The sequence below is a fragment of the Ranitomeya variabilis genome, chromosome 1, assembly GCF_051348905.1.
Source record: "Ranitomeya variabilis isolate aRanVar5 chromosome 1, aRanVar5.hap1, whole genome shotgun sequence".
NCBI lineage: Eukaryota > Metazoa > Chordata > Amphibia > Anura > Dendrobatidae > Ranitomeya > Ranitomeya variabilis.
Window position 1 is genome coordinate 760,278,267 of NC_135232.1, and position 21,269 is coordinate 760,299,535.

At 45.6% G+C, this 21,269-nt stretch overlaps 2 long non-coding RNA genes across 3 annotated transcripts in view; both read left to right on the plus strand.

The window, feature by feature from the left end:
• Positions 1-21,269, plus strand: part of LOC143766037 (uncharacterized) — a 111,024-nt gene that overhangs the window by 16,626 nt on the left and 73,129 nt on the right. The gene's annotated exons all lie outside the window — the stretch shown is intronic.
• Positions 32-7,585, plus strand: LOC143765985 (uncharacterized). 2 transcript variants are annotated; one of them, XR_013213496.1, is made up of 2 exons: positions 32-355; positions 7,237-7,585. It is a non-coding gene; the product is annotated as an uncharacterized LOC143765985 (long non-coding RNA). The 2 variants fall into 2 exon arrangements; XR_013213500.1 differs by having other exon boundaries at positions 32-316.

A 21,269-nucleotide genomic window follows, 5' to 3' on the forward strand; every position in this document is an offset into this window, starting at 1 on the left:
ATGAGGTCACAGGAGGGGGAGGAGTCAGAGGTCACATGATCAGAGTTCTCCTGTATGCAGGACTCTGCTGTGTTGGTTGTCATGGTGCTGGATGAGGGGAAGTTGATGTGTGGGGTCAGGAGGGGTTTGCAGAGTGGATGTAGCAGAGCCATGTGTGTACGAGGTATATGGAGCAGAGCCGAGCCGGGTGTGTACAGGGAGGAGGGGAGAGACGGAACCATGGAGGCACTTCAGGGAATTCTTCAGATCTATCACCGTGTCCTCCTCCGACAGCGCGGACAGCGGAATCGCCATGGAATCAGGGAATGTCGGCCATGTGAGCAGATCATGATATGTCCTGCAGCGGGATGCTCTGGTGGGCATTACAATGGGAGCCAGGCGGCTATAGTATCTTTATAGAATCTTTCTTTCTCTCTCTCTTTCTTTCTCTCTCTCTCTGTTTTCTTTCCCTCTGTAATCTTTTTTCTTTCTTTCTCCGTTCTTTCTTTCCCTCTAATATTTTTTTCTTTCTCTCTGTTCTTTCTTTCTCTCTCTGTTCTTTCTTTCTTTCTCTGTGTTCTTTATTTCCCTCTCTTATCTTTTTTTCTCTCTCCTTTCTTTTTTCTCTGTTCTTTCTTTCTTTCTCTCTCTGTTCTTTTTTTCTTTCTCTCTCTGTTCTTTCTTTCTTTCCTTCTCCTCTTTCTCTCTCTCTGTTCTTTCCCCTCTTTCTTTCTCTCTCTCTCTGTTCTCTTTCTTTCTTTCCCCTCTTTCTTTCTCTCTCTCCTTTCTTTCCCCTCTTTCTTTCTCTCTCTGTTCTTTCTTTCATTCCCCTCTTTCTTTCTCTCTCTCCTTTTTTTCATTCCCCTCTTTCTTTCTCTTTCTCTCTCTGTTCTATCTTTCCTTTCTTTCTATCTTTCTTTCTTTCTTTCCCCTTTTTCTTTTTTTCTTTCTTTCTTTCTCTTTCTTTCTTTCTTTCTTTCTTTCTTTCTTTCTCTCTGTTCTTTCTTTCTGTTCTTTCTTTCCCCTCTTTCTTTCTCTGTTTTCTTTCCCCTCCTTTTCTCTCTCCTTTCTTTCTTTCTTTCTTTCTTTTTCTTTCTTTCTTTCTTTCTTTCTTTCTTTCTTTCTTTTCTTCCTTTCCCTATAACCAACGAACAGAAAAAGGGGGCAGGGTGTTAAAAAGGTACTACTGGCCTCTCAGATCCTCAATATTAATCTGACCTGATAGCAAAATGACTATATTTGCCCATAGGATGAATAGTATATACATAATCTCATTTATATGGTACAAATAAGTGGTGCTTATAAGAAAAGGATGTTATACCCATATATGTTATTGTGACTTACTTGGGCAAGTGGAGGACATATCCTATGGTCAACTATAGTCATTTTGCTATAGGCCAGTAGTACCTTTTTAACCCCTTTACCCCCAAGGGTGGTTTGCACGTTAATGACCGGGCCAATTTTTACAATTCTGACCACTGTCCCTTTATGAGGTTATAACTCTGGAACGCTTCAACGGATCTTGGCGATTCTGACACTGTTTTCTCATGACATATTGTACTTCATGATAGTGGTAAAATTTATTCGATATAACTTGCATTTATTTGTTAAAAAAATGGAAATTTGTCAAAAATTTTGAAAATTTCACAATTTTCAAACTTTGTATTTTTATGCCCTTAAATCAGAGAGATATGTCACAAAAAATAGTTCATAAATAACATTTCCCACATGTCTACTTTACATCAGCACAATTTTGGAAACAATTTTTTTTTTTGTTTGGGAGTTATAAGGGTTAAAAGTTGACCAGCAATTTCTCATTTTTACAACACCATGTTTTTTTTAGGGACCACATCTCATTTGAAGTCATTTTGAGGGGTCTATATGATAGAAAATACCCAAGTGTGACACCATTCTAAAAACTGCACCCCTCAAGGTGCTCAAAACCACATTCATGAAGTTTATTAACCCTTCAGCTGTTTCACAGGAATTTTTGGAATGTTTAAATAAAAATGAACATTTAACTTTTTTTCACAAAAAATTTACTTCAGCTCCAATTTGTTTTATTTTACCAAGGGTAACAGGAGAAAATGGACCCCAAAAGTTGTTGTACAATTTGTCCTGAGTACGCTGATACCCCATATGTGGGGGTAAACCACTGTTTGGGCGCATGGTAGAGCTCGGAACCGAAGGAGCGCCATTTGACTTTTCAATGCAAAATTGACAGGAATTGAGATGGGACGCCATGTTGCGTTTGGAGAGCCCCTGATGTGCCTAAACATTGAAACCCCCCAAAAGTGACACCATTTTGGAAAGTAGACCCCCTAAGGAACTTATCTAGATGTGTGGTGAGCACTTTGACCCATTAAGTGATTCACAGAAGTTTATAATGCAGAGCCGTAAAAATAAAAAATCATATTTTTTCACAAAAATGATCTTTTCGCCCCCAATTTTTTATTTTCCCAAGGGTAAGAGAAAAAATTGGACCCCAAAAGTTGTTGTACAATTTGTCCTGAGTACGCTGATACCCCATATGTGGGGGTAAACCACTGTTTGGGCGCATGGTAGAGATCGGAAGGGAAGGAGCGCCGTTTGACTTTTCAATGCAAAATTGACAGGAATTGAGATGGGACGCCATGTTGCGTTTGGAGAGCCCCTGATGTGCCTAAACATTGAAACCCCCCACAAGTGACACCATTTTGGAAAGTAGACCCCCTAAGGAACTTATCTAGATGTGTGGTGAGCACTTTGACCCATTAAGTGATTCACAGAAGTTTATAATGCAGAGCCGTAAAAATAAAAAATCATATTTTTTCACAAAAATGATCTTTTCGCCCCCAATTTTTTATTTTCCCAAGGGTAAGAGAAAAAAATTGGACCCCAAAAGTTGTTGTACAATTTGTCCTGAGTATGCTGATACCCCATATGTGGGGGTACACCACTGTTTGGGCGCATGGGAGAGCTCGGAAGGGAAGGAACGCCGTTTGACGTTTCAATGCAAAATTGACAGGAATTGAGATGGGACGCCATGTTGCGTTTGGAGAGCCACTGATGTGCCTAAACATTGAAACCCCCACAAGTGACACCATTTTGGAAAGTAGACCCCCTAAGAAACTCATCTAGATGTGTTGTGAGAGCTTTGAACCCCCAAGTGTTTCACTACAGTTCAAAACGCAGAGCCGTGAAAATAAAAATTATTATTTTTTCCACAAAAATTATTTTTTAGCCCCCAGTTTTGCATTTTTCCAAGGAAAACAGTTGAAATTAGACCCCAATAGTTGTTGTCCAATTTGTCCTGAGTACGCTGATACCCCATATGTGGGGGTAAACCACTGTTTGGGCGCATGGTAGAGCTCGGAAGCGAAGGAGCGCCATTTGACTTTTCAATGCAAAATTGACTGGAATTGAGATGGGACGCCATGTTGCGTTTGGAGAGCCCCTGATGTGCCTAAACATTGAAACCCCCCAAAAGTGACACCATTTTGGAAAGTAGACCCCCTAAGGAACTTATCTAGATGTGTGGTGAGCACTTTGACCCATTAAGTGATTCACAGAAGTTTATAATGCAGAGCCGTAAAAATAAAAAATCATATTTTTTCACAAAAATGATCTTTTCGCCCCCAATTTTTTATTTTCCCAAGGGTAAGAGAAAAAATTGGACCCCAAAAGTTGTTGTACAATTTGTCCTGAGTACGCTGATACCCCATATGTGGGGGTAAACCACTGTTTGGGCGCATGGTAGAGATCGGAAGGGAAGGAGCGCCGTTTGACTTTTCAATGCAAAATTGACAGGAATTGAGATGGGACGCCATGTTGCGTTTGGAGAGCCACTGATGTGCCTAAACATTGAAACCCCCCACAAGTGACACCATTTTGGAAAGTAGACCCCCTAAGAAACTCATCTAGATGTGTTGTGAGAGCTTTGAACCCCCAAGTGTTTCACTACAGTTCATAACGCAGAGCCGTGAAAATAAAAATTATTATTTTTTCCACAAAAATTATTTTTTAGCCCCCAGTTTTGCATTTTTCCAAGGGAAACAGTTGAAATTAGACCCCAATAGTTGTTGTCCAATTTGTCCTGAGTACGCTGATACCCCATATGTGGGGGGGAACCACCGTTTGAGCGCATGGCAGAGCTCGGAAGGGAAGGAGCGTCATTTGGAATGCAGACTTAGATGGATTGGTCTGCAGGCGTCACATTGCTTTTACAGAGCCCCTAATGTACCTAAACAGTAGAAACCCCCCACAAGTGACCCCATATTGGAAACTAGATCCCCCAAGGAACTTATCTAGATGTGTTGTGAGAACTTTGAACCCCCAAGTGTTTCACTACAGTTTATAACGCAGAGCCGTGAAAATAAAAAATCCTTTTTTTTTTCCACAAAAATTATTTTTTAGCCCCCAGTTTTGTACTTTCCCAAGGGTAACAGGAGAAATTGGACCTGAAAAGTTGTTGTCCAATGTGTCCTGAGTACGCTGATACCCCATATGTTGGGGTAAACCCCTGTTTGTGCGCACGGGAGAGCTCGGAAGGGAAGGAGCACTGTTTTACTTTTTCAACGCAGAATTGGCTGGAATTGAGATCGGACGCCATGTCGCATTTGGAGAGCCCCTGATGTGCCTAAACAGTGAAAACCCCCCAATTATAACTGAAACCCTAATCCAAACACATCCCTAACCCTAATCCCAACGGTAACCCTAACCACACCCCTAACTCTGACACACCCCTAACTCTAATCCCAACCCTAATCCCAACCGTAAATGTAATCCAAACCCTAACTTTAGCCCCAACCTTAACCCTAACTTTAGCCCCAACCCTAACTGTAGCCTTAACCCTAGCCCTAACCCTAACCCTAGCCCTAACCCTAGCCCTAGCCCTAACCCTAATGGGAAAATGGAAATAAATACATTTTTTTAATTTTTCGCTAACTAAGGGGGTGATGACGCTGTATGGCGGCTCTTTTTTTGCAGGACAAGATGACGTTTTCAGCGGTACCATGTTTATTTATATCCGTCTTTTTGATCGCGTGTTATTCTACTTTTTATTTGGCGGCATGATAATAAAGCGTTGTTTTTTGCCTCATTTATTTTTTATTTTTTTTTTTTTTACGGTGTTCACTGAAGGGGTGAACTAGTGGGACAATTTTATAGGTCGGGTCGCTACGGACGCGGCGATACTAAATATGTGTACTTTTATTGTGTTTTTTTTTTATTATTTAGATAATGAAATGTATTTATATAGGAACAATATTTTTTTTTATTTGCATTTTCTTTTGGAATTTTTTTTTTTTGTTTTACACATGTGAAATTTTTTTTTTTACACTATAACAATGCCCCAGGGGGACAATGATGTTATAGTGTAAGATCGCCGATCTGACACTTTGCTGTGCACTGTGTCAGATAGGCGATCTGACGTGCACAGCTCCTGGAGGCTTCCCGGCGCCTGCTCTGAGCAGGCGCAGTGAAGCCACCTCCCTGCAGGACCCGGATACCGCGGCCATCTTGGATCCGGGCCTGCTGCAGGGAGGAGGAGGTAAGAGACCCTCGGAGCAACGCAATTACATCGCGTTACTCCGGGGGTCTCAGGGAAGCCCGCAGGGAGCCCCCTCCCTGCGCGATGCTTCCCTATACCACCGGAACACTGCGATCATGTTTGATCGCAGTGTGCCGAGGGTTAATGTGCCGGGGGCGGTCCGTGACCGCTCCTGGCACATAGTGCCGGATGTCAGCTGCGATAGTCAGCTGACACCTGGCCGCTATCGGCCGCGCTCCCCCCGTGAATGCAGCCGATCGCGCTGGACGTACTATCCCGTCGGTGGTCATACGGGCCCACCTCGACGGGATAGTACGTCCGATGTCAGAAAGGGGTTAAAGGGCGTCTGTCACCCCAAAAATCGTATTAGAGCTGCGGCCACCGGCATCAGGGGCTTATCTACAGCATTCTGTAATGCTGTAGATAAGCCCCCGATGTAACCTGAAAGATGAGAAATAAAGGTTAGATTATACTCACCCAGGGGCGGTCCCGGTCCGTGACGGGTCAGATGGACGTCGCGGTCTGCTCCAGCTCCAGCTGTCTACGGGAAGTCAGAAGTAACAGAAACACGCTATCATGCCACGTTCACATGTTCAGTATGTTACCTCAGTATTTGTAAGCCAAAACCAGGAGAGTAACAATCAGAGGAAAAATATAAAGAAACACGTCACCACTTCTGGATCTCTCACCCACTCCCGATTTGGCTTACAAATACTGAAGTAAAATACTGACCAAATACTGAACGTGTGAATGTGGCTTTAGGCTGGTTTCACACATCTTGATATTTCCAGTACCGGAAAAAACGGTACTGGAGATATTCGTGTCCGTGTGTAATAAATATGTGTGGCAACTGTGTGCCGCATCTGTACCACACTGACACCTGTCAGGGAAGAAGCGCTACAGTAAGCACTGTTCCCCGGCCAAGGGCACACTTAAAATGAAGCAAGTTGGTCACTTCACCTCAGGCGGCATTTAGTCCCTGAAGAAGTGTAAAGATCAATGTTTCAAATATATTCCTATTTAAAAGTGTATGTATTTTCCATGTGGGTCAGGTTAGGCTAGTAAAGAGTAAACCAGAGTTATTTGTACTGATTTTACTACGGGGGGTAGCGCCATTTTGCCGTTTGCCTCAGGCAGCAGAGAGGCTAGGTTCACCCCTGTGGTCAGTGTGTCAGTTTTTAAAATTTTAGGCTATGTGCAGGGCCGGCGTCAGCACCTGGGCAAGTGCCGGGGCCCTGAGCAGGCAGGGGGCCCACTAGCCGTCGGGGACACTGGCGCGCTATTGTGTCGGCCCCCGTGAGTGGACCCCCCGCCTGCTCCGGGCCCCGGCACTTGCAATACTTATGTAAGGAGGTTGCTTTCCCTGCTCCTTGCCTGGAACCACTTAGTCAGACAGCTGGGTTGTTGGGGGGAAGACGTTCTGCCCTGGACAGAGGGGACCAGGGGACTGCTGGGAAAAGAGAGGGGAGTGGTCAGAAAAGAGCGGGAGAGCAGAGAGAGGGCAGCGCGCCAAAGAGAGGGCAGGCTGCAGCGCCGTGCTCCCCTAAAAGTAGTGCTCCCCGTGAGGGCACTGAGGCTGAGATACCCACCAGAGTGAAGGCTGGATGCGGGGGTGTAGATTTGGAAGCCTCCTGAATCAGAGACAGTGACTGTGCAGCCCTGATGACCGCAGTGACAAGCAAAGATCCCTGGTGTGATAAGTAACTGCCCAGTGTGTGTTATTACAGAGAGACTGTCAGCCTGGTACACAGAGGCTCCTGCAGCAGCGACGGAGGCTGTGCTATTTCCTGGTTCCAGTTTCACTTTGAGAAGAACAGGCTGCAGAGACTTAACCCCGGACTTTCCAGGAGACACAGAAGAGACTTCAGGATCTCAAGCCCTGCTGGTGACTGTATCCACATTGGGAAATAAGGACCCTCCAGTCAGGACCTCCCTGGGCTGATAAGTTACCGGAACACTCGTTAACCCTTTTGATTCCGCTTAATTGTTTACTGTTTTCTGTTTGACTCCATTAACCCCCTGTTTACTCCCTGCGAGGAGAATTTTACCCCTGTTAATAAATCCCCTCCAACAGTTGGTCTGTCTGTTCCGTGGTGACATACGCAACCCTGCACTCTATTACACTTACCTCTCCCGGTTCCAGGGCTGCAGCATCTTCCATCCTCTGTCTGTGACGTTCAGGTCAGAGGGCGCGATGACGTCACCAGTACGTGCCCTCTGCCTGAGCAGTCGCAGCACAGAGCAGGAAGATGCTGAGGAGTCCAGAGCAGAGTAGCATCAAGCAACGAGAGGTGAGTATTTCATTTTTTGGGGGGAGCAATATATGGGGACCATCAGAAGGGGCCCATATATGGAGCATTATATGGGGCTAATTCTATATGGAGCATCTTATGGGGCCAATAATATAGGGAGCATCTTATGAAGCCAATTCTATAGGGAGCATTATATGGGGCCAATTTAATATGGCACAGTATATGGGGCCAATTACCTATGGAGCAGTATATGGGGCCAATAATATATGAAGCATCTTATGGGCTAATTATATATGGAGCGTTTTATATGGCCAATTATATATGGAGCATTATATGGGGCCCAATATACATGGAGCATCTTATGGGGCCAATTATTTTTGGAGCATTATATGGGACCCATTCTGTAAGGAGTATTATATGGGCCCATTCTGTATGGAGCATCATATGGGGCCCATTCTGTATGGAGCAATATATGGGACTCAGTATACTGTATGGGTCTGATCATATACTGTATGGAGCATTATGTGAGGCCCATTATATATGGAGCAATAGATGGGGCCCATCATATACTGTATGGAGAATTATATGTGGCTCACTATACTGTATGTAGCATTATATGGGGTCAATTCCGTATGGAGCAATATATGCGGCTCATTCTCTATGGAGCACTCTGTGGTGCTCATTAAACTGTATGGAGCATTATATGAGGCTCATTATTCTGTTTAGAGCAATATATGGGGCTCATTATTCTGTATAGAGGACTATGTGGTGCCAATTATACTGTATGGAGCACTGTATGGGGCCATTATACTGTATGGGGCAATATATGGGGCTCATTATTCTGTTTGGAGCAATATATGGGGCTCATTATTCTGTATAGAGGACTACATTGTCCGGTTTCTGAGCTAATGTAGAATGTACAATAGATATCACTCACGTAATGTAAGAAGTAAGTGAAATCTTTGGCATTGCACTATACCTTTATTTCTCTGCCGTATCGGTGCATTATGAATTGTGGTATGTGTTAAGGGGGCCCACTGGGACTCTTTCGCTCAGGGCCCATGAAAACCTGGAGCCGGCCCTGGCTATGTGCACACATCTTTTTCAGTCAGAATCTGCCTGAATATGCATTGCAAATCGCCCCATAAAATGAAAATAATGCGTAACAAAGTTAAAATGACATTGCTGTGCTCGTTCCATCTTATGTCACTTTATTTAATCCCTTCATGAGCGGAGGTAGTTTCGTTTTTGCGTTTTTGATTTTTGCTCCCCTTCTTCCCAGAGCTATAACTTTTTTATTTTTTGGTCAATACGGCCACGTGAGGCCTTGTTTTTTGTGGAACGAGTTGTTCTTTTGAAAGACACCACTCGTTTTAACATATTATGTACTGGAAAACGGGAAAAAATTTCCAAGTGCGGTGAAATTGCAAAAATAGTGCAATTCCACCATTGTTTTTTCTTTTGCTTTTTACTGTGTTCAGTGAATACTAAAACTGACCTGCCATTATGATTCTCCAGGTCATTATGAGTTCATAGACACCAAAAATGTCTATTTTTTTTTTTTTATCTAATTGGTGAAAAAAATCCAAAGTTTGTTAAAAAAAAAATATTGCGCCATTTTCAGATACCCATAGCATCTCCATTTTCTGTGATCCTGAGTTGGGGGAGGGCTTATTTTTGCGTACCGATCTGATGTTTTTAATGATACCATTTTGGCGCAGATGCGATCTTTTGATCACCCGTTATAGCATTTTAATGCAATGTTGTGACGACCAAAAAAACGTAATTCTAGAGTTTTTAGCTTTTTCTTGTTACACCTTTTAGCGATCGGGTTAATTTTTTTTTTATATTGATAGATCGGGTGATTCTGAATGCGGCAATACCAAATATGTGTATATTTTAATTTTTTATTGTATTATTTTGAATGGGGCTAAAGGGGGTGATTTGAACTTTTATATTTTTTTATATTTTTAAAAACTTTTTTTTTTTACTTTTTGTATGCTTCAGAAGTCTCCATGGGAGACTAGAAGCTGTCATAACCTGATCGGCTCTGCTACAAACAGGCGATGATCAGATACTCCTATGTAGCAGAATTCCTCATTTGCTATGAGCGCCGATCACTGGGCGGCGCTCATAGCAATTCGGCAGTGACAGCCATAGAAGTCTGCTGGAGACCTCTGGTTGTCATGCCGACCAAACGCTGACCCGCAATCATGGATCACCCCCACGTAAGGGCAATGGGGTACTCGGTACCGGGTCCTTCGGTTCGGGGGATGTCACGGTGGCCCGACCCGGTCCGTGGCCCTTTGAGGGACGTCCAATAAAAGGGAAAGTTGGGGTGATGTTATGGCAGCAAGATGGTATACCTTCCCACAGGTGAAGTGTGTCCCCAGGGCTTCCCAGAGGTGTAGATGGTGATGGTGGATGATGTAAGGCGCAGTGAATAATGAGGACTCAAGGGTGCAGTCTCTTTACCTTTACTGAAGGCTTTAGCATCCACAGTCCAGGATACAGACCACAGGGTAGGCAGAGTCCGGTCGGTCTGAAGGCCAATCCAGAGTCCCCTTATCCAGGTGGAAATCAGTAGCCTTCCTCTAGCGCCTGTGTGTTGTAGTACCTCCCTGCTGAGCTTCTCGGTAAGGTCCTCACAACTGTTGTAGATCTTCTAGATGTTATTTCTTCCCCTCTGTCCCCCAGATGGTATGGATAGGACAAACCCGTATGACTGATGGCCTGAGGCTTTTTACAGGGACCCTAGAGACGCCCCGACCCCCACAAGTTGCCACCGTGTCTCCTAGGTATTAAGGTCAGGCAGCGAACTTGGAATTGACTGTCCTGCTGGTCTCTGGGGCAAGGCTTGGAGACAGTTGCTCCCTCGGTGTTCCGGCCACCGGCTACGCACCTCAGAAGGAGGCAGCCTATTTCAGGGCAGAACTCCTTCTGGTGTTATCTCCTTGTGCTATGACTTCGTTTCTCACCCTCTACAACACAATTCTCTTTGTGTCCTTTCTTAGGATGCTGCCGCACGTGGGGCAGGCACAGCTCCGTAGCCTTCTAGCTATCTAGGCCTCTGACAGGATCCCACCCCTGTCAGGGACCCTCTGTCTGCAGCTCCGATGTTCCTCCTTTCCCCCTGTCTGCCTGACAGGTCTTGCCTGGGCAAAGCCCAGCCAGCTTCTCTCTAACTTTCTATCCAGCCCACCAGTTTTACCCTTCTGTGAGGAGTGCCCTAGTAGATAGGAGCAAAGCTCCCCCTGGTGGACTGGAGTGTGAAGTGTGTATGGTTTGTAATACCTGGAAGGAAGATCTCCTTTATTGCCATCAGACGTAATATCACTCCCCCTGGTGGAAGAATGACATCACTGCAACGACCAGGACTCTGGGGCGCTGCAATCACGTGATGGGGGTCACCGATGGGCGGGATTTCCGGCGCACTTGGACACCTGCGGGTGGATCGCAATTCCTCCCACGGCTGTTAGCGGCACATATCAGCTGTTCAAAACAGCTCACAAGTGCTGGAAAAGATATGGGCTCAGCAACAGAGCCCACATCAAAGGGATGGTGTCTGACATCGGTGTATTATTACGCCCAATGTCGGAAAGGGGTTGATCACTTCAGAATTTGGAAGCTGTGAAGCTGGTAAAAATTATGTCGTGCTTATTCTTGGAAGCCACCAGCTAAAAGACGCTGCAGAGCTGCTGCAAGAACATAATACACCACAATAACGTAATACACCACAAGACGACTGTTGGCAATTTGTGGAAAAAAGTGAATATGTCTTTGAATTGGACACTGATGGCATCCTCTCCAAACTGGGCACCGTCCAATCGAAAAGCTGAAAAGGATATTTCAAGGAAAAAAACTTCCAAAACTGTTGTAGCCTCTTCAAGGGAATAAAAACTCCCCAAAACTGGGAGAGCTTCCTTGCAATCATAAAATCCTAGAATGCTAGAGTTGGAAGGGACTTTCTGGGTCACCTGGTCCAACCCCCTGCTCAAAGCAGAATTCACTAAATCATCCCAGACAGATGTCTGTCCAGCCTCTGGTTGAAGACTTCCATTGAAGGAGAACTCACACCTCTCATGTCAGCCTGTTCCACTCATTGATCACTTTAACTGTCAAAAAGTTTTCTCTAATATCTAATCTGTGTCTCCTCCCATTCAGTTTCATCCCATTGCTTCTAGTCTTTCCTTGTCCAAATGAGACTAAAGATCCTTCTATTCTGTCTTCCTCCACGTATGATGCTGTGTGGATTCTAGCATACGGCTAAACCTTCATCCATTGCCTCAGTAAACAGACTGTATAGGTTCTTAAGTCTATATTTATTGAGATGGTGAACGATGAACAATAGTAGATGATATTGAGAGATATTCGATATAATGGATGATCAGGTAAAAACTACAAAGTGGCTGCATAACTGTTCTAACATAACACACACATGTAAGTACATTTGTGCCTCACTGGAATCCGCTTATCAAGAGCAATGATCTGCAGGAAGAGAGAGCCAGGAACATGTATGTAAGACTCAAGGTCTGGGGGAAAATGGCTACTTTGCCCGGGAAACCGGGGGGCGGTTCTAATCAGAACACAGACTTAAAGCGATAAGCTCCTGGATACAGAACAGGATAAATGTGTACCTAATGACCTCTAATGGTGACAACTGGTACTACATTGTGAATTAACTTGCTGCATTAATGGGCAGAACACTCCTCACTTGGCATCAACGGATGCCACTATTTGGTTCTTTTGGGGAAAATAACAATACAAGTTAAGTAACTGGCCTGAGGAACAGTTTGTTCTCCCCAAGCTTGCACACTCTGACCTCTACTTTGCGCACATTCCCATCCTTGCTGGGAAAGGGCTTGCTTGGTGACTAGGTCGAGTGGCCACTTGTTTTGATGCGACTGACTGTCTTTGACGACTACAACATCGCCAGGTTGGATGTTTGGGTGGTCTTTCTGCCACTTTGTCCTGATTTGCAGAGTGGAGAGATACTGCCTTTTCCATTTGCTCGAAAAGACATTGGACACGCTTTGCACTTGCCTCCATTGTCGCCTGTAGAGGTCTTTGTCATTGAATTCTCCGAGTGGAGCTCTCAGTACACATGTTTTCTGCGTGAGTAGTATTGCAGGAGTCAGGACTGTTGGGTCTCCAGAATCGCTGGAAAGTGCTGTCAGCGGCCTGGCGTTAATGATAGCTGAGACCTCTGCCAAGAACGTAGTTAAACGGAACCTGTCACCCCCCTCAGGCGTTTGTAACTAAAAGAGCCACCTTGTGCAGCACAAATGCTGCATTCTGACAAGGTGGCTCTTTTAGTTATGATGCCTGCACACGCTGAAATAATCACTTATAAAATGTGCCCCCTCATACCGTGAAATGTTCCCGGAGGCGGGTCTTTCCTTGCTAATCAGACGCAGCACAGCCATCACTCCGGGCTTGTGCGCGCCGGGCGCCACCTCCTCAGCGCTGTTTTCAAATGAGCCGGCGCCTGCGCTCTTTTCTTATGCCTTGGGCATGCACAGTGAGCGCTGCCCATTCTCTGTCCTCATTTGCAGTCTAGCTCACTGCGCCTGTGCGGCCGCCCTGCCAGACATCCCGCCCCGCAGTGTCTTATGTCACTTATGGGGTGACAGGTTCCCTTTAAACTCTCGTGTGTGAGTCTGGTGTTCGCTTGTAAGAAGATAGAGTCTAGTATTTTACGTGCTATCCCTATCATTCTTTCCCAGGCACCACCCATGTGTGAAGAATGTGGGAGATTGAAAGTCCAGGTACAGCCTTGCTCGCCTAGGTACCTTTCAACATTAGCAATGTCTAAATTGGAAGGGAGTTCTCTTGCCGCTCCGACGAAATTCGTACCTCGGTCAGAACAAATATGCTTCACAGGGCCTCTGATAGCGATGAAGCGTCAAAGAGCATTTATAAAACTCGAAGTGTCCATAGATTTGATTACTTCGATATGAACAGCTCTGATGGACAGACAGGTGAATAGAACTGCCCAACACTTTGCTTCAGTATGGATCTTCCTAGTGCGTCGTGTAGCCACAGACCATGGACCGAATACGTCTAGTCTGACATTAGTGAAGGGGGGTTCAGTACTAAGTCTGTCGGGTGTCAGATTGGCCATCTTTGGATTTTGGAACATGCCTTGGAGTTTGCCACACGTAACACAGTTGAAGATGAGTCTGCTCACGCTTCTCTTTGCTCTGATTATCCATAGTCCAGCCGCCCGTAGGTTCTCTTCGGTAAACAAACGGCCTTGGTGTCTCACTAAATCATGATGATGCTGAATGAGCAAGGTTATTCCGTGATGACATCCAGGAATTATTACTAGATGTTTCTCTGAAACTTCCACCTCGGCTTCTTGAAGACGGCCTCCTACTCTCAGCAGCCTGTCTTGGTTGACAATCGGATCGAGCTTCTTCAGCGCACTATCTCCAGGAATGGGTTGTCCCTTGTTGAGGTTGTCCATTTCTCTGGTGTAGGTTTACTTTTGTACAACACAAAGTATTGTAACCTTGGCTCTTTCTAGGTTGGAAGCGGTAAACGCCTGTTTGCAGTGATGCCAACCTTTACAAGGTCTCTGGCTTTCAGGTAGTGCTGACTTGTAGGACTGGGCTACATGAAGTAGACAAGGGATGACTCGAACAAGTGGCTTCCAGGTTGAGAACCTGATGAGCCGATGAGATTTGAGGTGTACTGTTGACTTGGGATCACTGTATGTAGAACAGACACTTGAGGACGGAGCTCTTTGTCGGTATCTGGATCCACTAGTTCGAATGTATCAGACCTGCTGATGTGAGGCATAGAACGGTTCAAGGAGGCAGGGCCTGTGAACCATGTAGTGTCCTTAAGATGACTTGGTGCAACGGATCTAGTCGCATGGTCTGCAGGATTGTGGTGAGTAGGCACGTAGTGCTACTGATTAGGGCAGGTGGATCTTCTTATCCTCAGTACCTGGTTGCTGATGTAGACATAGAAGCGACTTGTTTCATTGCAGATGTATCCCAGTTCCACCTTGCTATCGGTGTAGAACTCTGCATCTTTGATCTCTATATTCATCCCATCTGACATAAGCTCGGCTAACTCTACTGTGAGGACAGCAGCACAGAGATTCCAATCTGGGTATCGTGTGTTCACAGAGTGGCGCCAGTTTAGTACAGCTCATCACAAACCCGATATGGCATTGTTCATTCTCATCTATGGTTTTGAGGTACGCTACTGCTGCGATCGCTTTGACTGATGCGTCACAGAAGATACAAAGCTTTTGTGTTTTGACTTCTGTGGATGGCACAGGAGCATATGGTCGTTTCACACGAAGGTCAGCCAAGGCTTCGAGAGCAGCCTTTTCTGCCGGAAGTGGATCGTCCCAATCAGATGTGTCTTGGGTGAATTTCCTTAGCATCATTTTTCCTTGGATAGTTACCGGAGCTACAAATCCCAGGGGGTCGTATAGACTATTCACGAAAGAAAAAACTCCTCTCCGCGTAAAGGGTTTCTCATCCTTGCAGATCTGAAAGGTGAAGGTGTCTGTCTTCAGATCCCAAAGCAATCCAAGGCTCCGTTGCATGGTAAGGAAGTCGATGCTTAGGTCTATGTCTTTTAGATCGCTGGAATAGTCTTCAGAGGGAAAGGCTTCCATCAACTTTTGGCTGTTGGAGGAAATCTTGTGTAACCTTAGGTTAGACTGAGCGAGAATTTCTTGAGCCCTCTTTAGTAGACTGATGGCAGCTTCATTTGTTGGTGTGGACTTCAAACAGTCTTCTACGTAGAAGTCCTTTTCTACGAATGATCTGACGTCTGACCCATACTCTTCTTCGCCCTCTTTGGCGGAATGCTGGAGGCCGTAGATAGTGACTGCCATGGAAGGGCTGTTCCTGAAGATGTGTACTCTCATCCAGTACTCTGCGATGTCTTTGCCCGGGTCATTGTCGCAGTAACAGAAGAACCTCAGGTAGTTCCTGTGTTCCTCCTTGACAAGAAAACAGTGGAGCATCTGTTGTATATCAGCCATAAATGCCACCGTATCTCTGCGGAAACAGAGTAGTACTTCTAGAAGTCTATTATTCAGGTCTGGGCCCCGACAGTAGGACATCATTCAATGAGACGTCTTCACATTTGGCGCTTGAGTCGAATACCATTCTTATTTGCCCTGGCTTCTTAGTATGGTACACTCCGAAGATGGGCAAGTACCAACACTCCTCTGAGTGCCGAAGTGCAGGTGCAATCTCTGCGTGGTTGTTCTGGAATATGTTCCCATGAAACTAAAGAAATGTTCCTTCATCTCAGGTGACTTCTAAAACTTGTGTATGAGGGAGATGAATCGGTTGTAGACCAGTTCCCTGTTGTTGGGTAGACTGTTGTGAACTCTGTTTTTGGGCTCCCTCTTGTGGTCACAAGTGGTACTGTGTGAGTGCTGTCTTTGGGCTCCCTCTGGTGGCTCTTTGTGTCATTCTCCAGGTCTGAGGCTGGTTCAGCTGTCTCGTTATCTGTTAGCTGGTTTCCTATTTAGCTCACCTGGACTTTCAGTGGTTGCCTGCTGTCGATGTATTCAGTGCTATTTTGATCTCTCCTGAATCCCTTCGTTATCAGTCTCGCCAAGAGAAGCTAAGTTTCTGTTTGGTTATTTTTTGCTCATCAGTGTTCAATATGTTTCTTGCTTATTTATTTGTTCTTGTCCAGCTTGCTAATATGTGATTTCCTTGCTTGCTGGTAGCTCTAGGGGGCTGAGTTTCTCCCCTCACACCGTTAGTTGGTGTGGGGGTTCTTGTATTCTCAGCGTGGATATTTTGTATAGGGTTTTTTACTGACCGCACAGTTCCCTGCCTGTCTTCTGCTATCTAGTATTAGTGGGCCTCATTTGCTGAATCTGTTTTCATTTCTACGTTTTGTATTTTCCCCTTACCTCACCGTTATTATTTGTTGGGGGCTTCCTATATCTTTGGGGTCATTTCTCTGAGGCAAGTGAGGTCTTACTTTCTCTATAGGGGTAGCAAGTTTCTCAGGCTGCGTCGAGATGTCCAGGAATTTAGGCACGTTCACCGGCTACCTTTAGTGTGTTTGTTAGGATCAGGTTTTGCGGTCAGTCCAGTTACCACCTCCCTAGAGCTCGTTCTATGTTCAGTAACTTAGCTAGTTCATTCTGTGATCCTCAGCCACTAAGGATCATAACAGTACAGCAGGCCAAAAAAGTGTTTAATGCATCGCAGAAGTGGGATAAGAGAAGTCCTGAGTACAATTTTTTTTTTCCTCTCCCTTTGCTGCAGTCTGTCCAGCTTCTCTCATCCCCTTAATCTCTGGGTGGCTTTGAGTTCAGCTGCAGACATGGATATTCAGAGTCTGACTTCTAGTGTGGATCATCTTGCTGCAAGGGTGCAAAGCATTCAGGATTTTGTTGTTCACAGTCCTATGTCTGAGCCAAAAGTACCTATTCCTGAGTTGTTTTCTGGAGATAGATCTAGGTTTCGGAATTTTAAGAATAATTGTAAATTATTTCTTTCTTTGAGACCTCGTTCCTCTGGTGATTCCGCTCAGCAAGTTAGAATTGTTATCTCCCTGTTACGTGGCGACCCTCAAGATTGGGCTTTCTCCCTGGCGCCAGGAGATCCTGCATTGCTGAATGTGGATGCGTTTTTTCTGGCGCTTGGATTGCTTTATGAGGAACCTAATCTTGAGAACCAGGCAGAAAAGGCCTTGCTGGCTCTCTCTCAGGGCCAGGATGAAGCTGAGGTGTATTGTCAAAAATTTCGGAAATGGTCGGTGCTTACTCAATAGAATGAGTGTGCCCTGGCTGCAAATTTCAGAGAAGGTCTTTCTGAAGCCATTAAGAATGTTATGGTGGGGTTCCCCACGCCTGCAAGTCTGAATGACTCAATGGCTTTGGCCATTCAGATTGATCGGCGTTTGCGGGAGCGCAAATCTGCGCACCATCTGGCAGTGTTTTCTGAACAGAGACCTGAGTCTATGCAATGTGACCGAATTCTAACCAGAATTGAGCGGCAAGATCATAGACGTCAAAATGGGTTGTGCTTTTACTGTGGTGATTCAACTCATGTTATCTCAGCATGCTCTAAGCGCGTAAAAAAAATTGCTAAATCTGTCACCGTTGGGACTATACAGCCTAAATTCATTTTGTCTGTTACTTTAATTTGTTCTTTGTCTTCCTATTCGGTTATGACTTTTGTGGATTCAGGTGCTGCCTTGAACCTGATGGATTTGTCGTTTGCCAGGCGCTATGGTTTGGTCCTGGAGCCTTTGGAATTCCCTATTCCACTGAGGGGAATTGATGCTACACCATTGGCTGAGAATAAGTCTCAGTATTGGACTCAAGTGACCATGTGCATGACTCCTGTACATCAGGAGGTGATTCGCTTTCTTGTGCTGCATAATTTGCATGATGTTGTCGTTTTGGGTCTGCCATGGCTGCAGGCTCATAATCCAGTTTTGGATTGGAAAGCTATGTCTGTTTCAAGTTGGGGTTGCCAGGGGATTCATGGCGATGCTCCTTTGGTGTCAATTGCTTCTTCCACTCCTTCTGAGGTCCCTGAGTTTTTGTCGGACTACCAGGATGTATTTGATGAGCCCAGATCCGGTGCCCTGCCTCCTCACAGGGATTGTGATTGTGCTATAAATTTGATTCCTGGTAGTAAGTTCCCTAAGGGACGACTTTTTAATTTGTCTGTACCAGAACATGCCGCGATGCGGAGTTATATAAAGGAGTCTTTAGAGAAGGGACATATTCGCCCGTCCTCCTCCCCTCTTGGTGCAGGATTCTTTTTTGTGGCCAAGAAGGATGGTTCTCTGAGACCTTGTATAGATTATCGTCTTCTAAATAAAATCACGGTCAAATTTCAGTATCCTTTGCCATTATTATCTGATCTGTTTGCTCGGATTAAGGGGTCCAGTTGGTTCACCAAGATAGATCTTCGTGGTGCGTATAACCTTGTGCGTATTAAGCAGGGGGATGAATGGAAAACAGCATTTAATACGCCCGAAGGCCATTTTGAGTACTTGGTGATGCCTTTTGGACTCTCTAATGCTCCTTCTGTGTTCCAGTCCTTCATGCATGACATCTTCCGAGAATATCTGGATAAATTTATGATTGTGTATCTGGATGACATTTTGGTCTTTTCTGAGGACTGGGAGTCCCATGTGAAGCAGCTCAGGATGGTATTTCAGGTCCTGCGTGCTAATGCCTTATTTGTGAAGGGCTCAAAATGTCTCTTCGGAGTACAGAAGGTTTCCTTTTTGGGTTTTATTTTTTCTCCTTCTACTATTGAGATGGACCCAGTCAAGATCCAGGCTATTCATGACTGGACTCAGCCTACATCTGTTAAGAGTCTTCAGAAGTTCTTGGGTTTTGCTAATTTTTACCGTCGCTTCATTGCTAATTTTTCTGGCGTGGTTAAACCCTTGACGGATTTGACCAAGAAGGGTTCTGATGTGACTAATTGGTCTCCTGTGGCCGTGGAAGCCTTTCGGGAGCTGAAGCGCCGGTTTTCTTCGGCTCCAGTTTTGTGTCAGCCTGATGTCTCTCTTCCTTTTCAGGTCGAGGTTGATGCTTCTGAGATTGGAGCAGGGGCTGTTTTGTCGCAGAGAAGCTCTGATTGCTCTGTGATGAAACCTTGTGCTTTCTTTTCAAGAAAGTTTTCACCTGCCGAGAGGAATTATGATGTTGGTAATCGGGAGTTGTTGGCTATGAAGTGGGCATTTGAGGAGTGGCGACATTGGCTCGAGGGAGCTAAGCATCGTGTGGTGGTCTTGACTGATCACAAAAATCTGATTTATCTCGAGTCTGCCAAGTGGCTGAATCCTAGACAGGCTCATTGGTCATTGTTTTTCTCCCGTTTCGATTTCGTGGTCTCGTACCTGCCTGGTTCGAAGAACGTGAAGGTTGATGCTCTTTCTAGGAGTTTTGTGCCTGACTCTCCGGGAGTTTCAGAGCCAGCTGGTATCCTCAGTGAGGGAGTGATTTTGTCTGCCATTTCCCCAGATTTGCGACGAGTGCTGCAGAAATTTCAGGCGGATAGACCTGACCGTTGCCCACCAGAGAGACTGTTTGTCCCAGATAGATGGACCAGCAGAGTTATTTCCGAGGTTCATTCTTCGGTGTTGGCAGGCCATCCTGGGATTTTTGGTACCAGAGATTGGGTGGCTAGGTCCTTCTGGTGGCCTTCCTTGTCGCGGGATGTGCGTTCCTTTGTGCAGTCCTGTGGGATTTGTGCTCGGGCTAAGCCTTGCTGTTCTCGTGCCAGCAGTTTGCTTTTGCCTTTGCCTGTCCCGAAGAGGCCTTGGACGCACATTTCCATGGATTTTATTTCGGATCTTCCAGTCTCTCAGAGAATGTCTGTCATCTGGGTGGTGTGTGATCGTTTTTCCAAAATGGTCCATTTGGTGCCCTTGCCTAAGTTACCTTCCTCCTCCGATTTGGTTCCTCTATTTTTTCAGAATGTGGTTCGCTTGCATGACATCCCTGAAAATATTGTGTCTGACAGAGGATCCCAGTTTGTGTCCAGATTTTGGCGGATTTTTTGTGCTAAGATGGGCATTGATTTGTCTTTTTCGTCGGCCTTCCATCCTCAGACGAATGGCCAAACCGAGCGAACTAATCAGACCTTGGAAACTTATTTAAGATGTTTTGTTTCTGCTGATCAGGATGGTTGGGTGACTTTTTTGCCATTGGCCGAGTTTGCCCTTAATAATCGGGCTAGTTCTGCTACTTTGGTTTCGCCTTTTTTCTGCAATTCTGGTTTTCATCCTCGTTTCTCCTCGGGTCAGGTCGAGCCTTCTGCCTGTCCTGGGGTGGATTCTGTGGTGGATAGGTTGCAGCAGATTTGGAACCATGTGGTGGACAATTTGAAGTTGTCACAGGAGAAGCCTCAGCGCTTTGCCAACCGCCGTCGCGGTGTGGGTCCCCGACTTCGTGTTGGGGATTTGGTATGGCTGTCTTCTCGGTATGTTCCTATGAAGGTCTCCTCTCCTAAATTCAAGCCTCGCTTCATCGGTCCTTATAAGATTTTGGAAATCCTTAACCCGGTGTCATTTCGTTTGGACCTCCCAGCGTCGTTTGCCATTCATAACGTGTTCAATAGGTCTTTGTTGCGGAGGTATGTGGTGCCTGTGGTTCCTTCTGTTGAGCCCCCTGCCCCGGTGCTGGTTGAGGGCGAATTGGAGTACGTGGTGGAGAAGATCTTGGATTCTCGTGTTTCAAGACGGAGGCTTCAGTATTTGGTTAAGTGGAAGGGCTATGGTCAGGAGGATAATTCCTGGGTTGTCGCCTCTGATGTTCATGCGGCCGATTTGGTTTGTGCCTTCCATGTGGCTCATCCTGATCGCCCTGGGGGTTTTGATGAGGGTTCGGTGACCCCTCCTCAAGGGGGGGGGGTACTGTTGTGAACTCTGTTTTTGGGCTCCCTCTTGTGGTCACAAGTGGTACTGTGTGAGTGCTGTCTTTGGGCTCCCTCTGGTGGCTCTTTGTGTCATTCTGCAGGTCTGAGGCTGGTTCAGCTGTC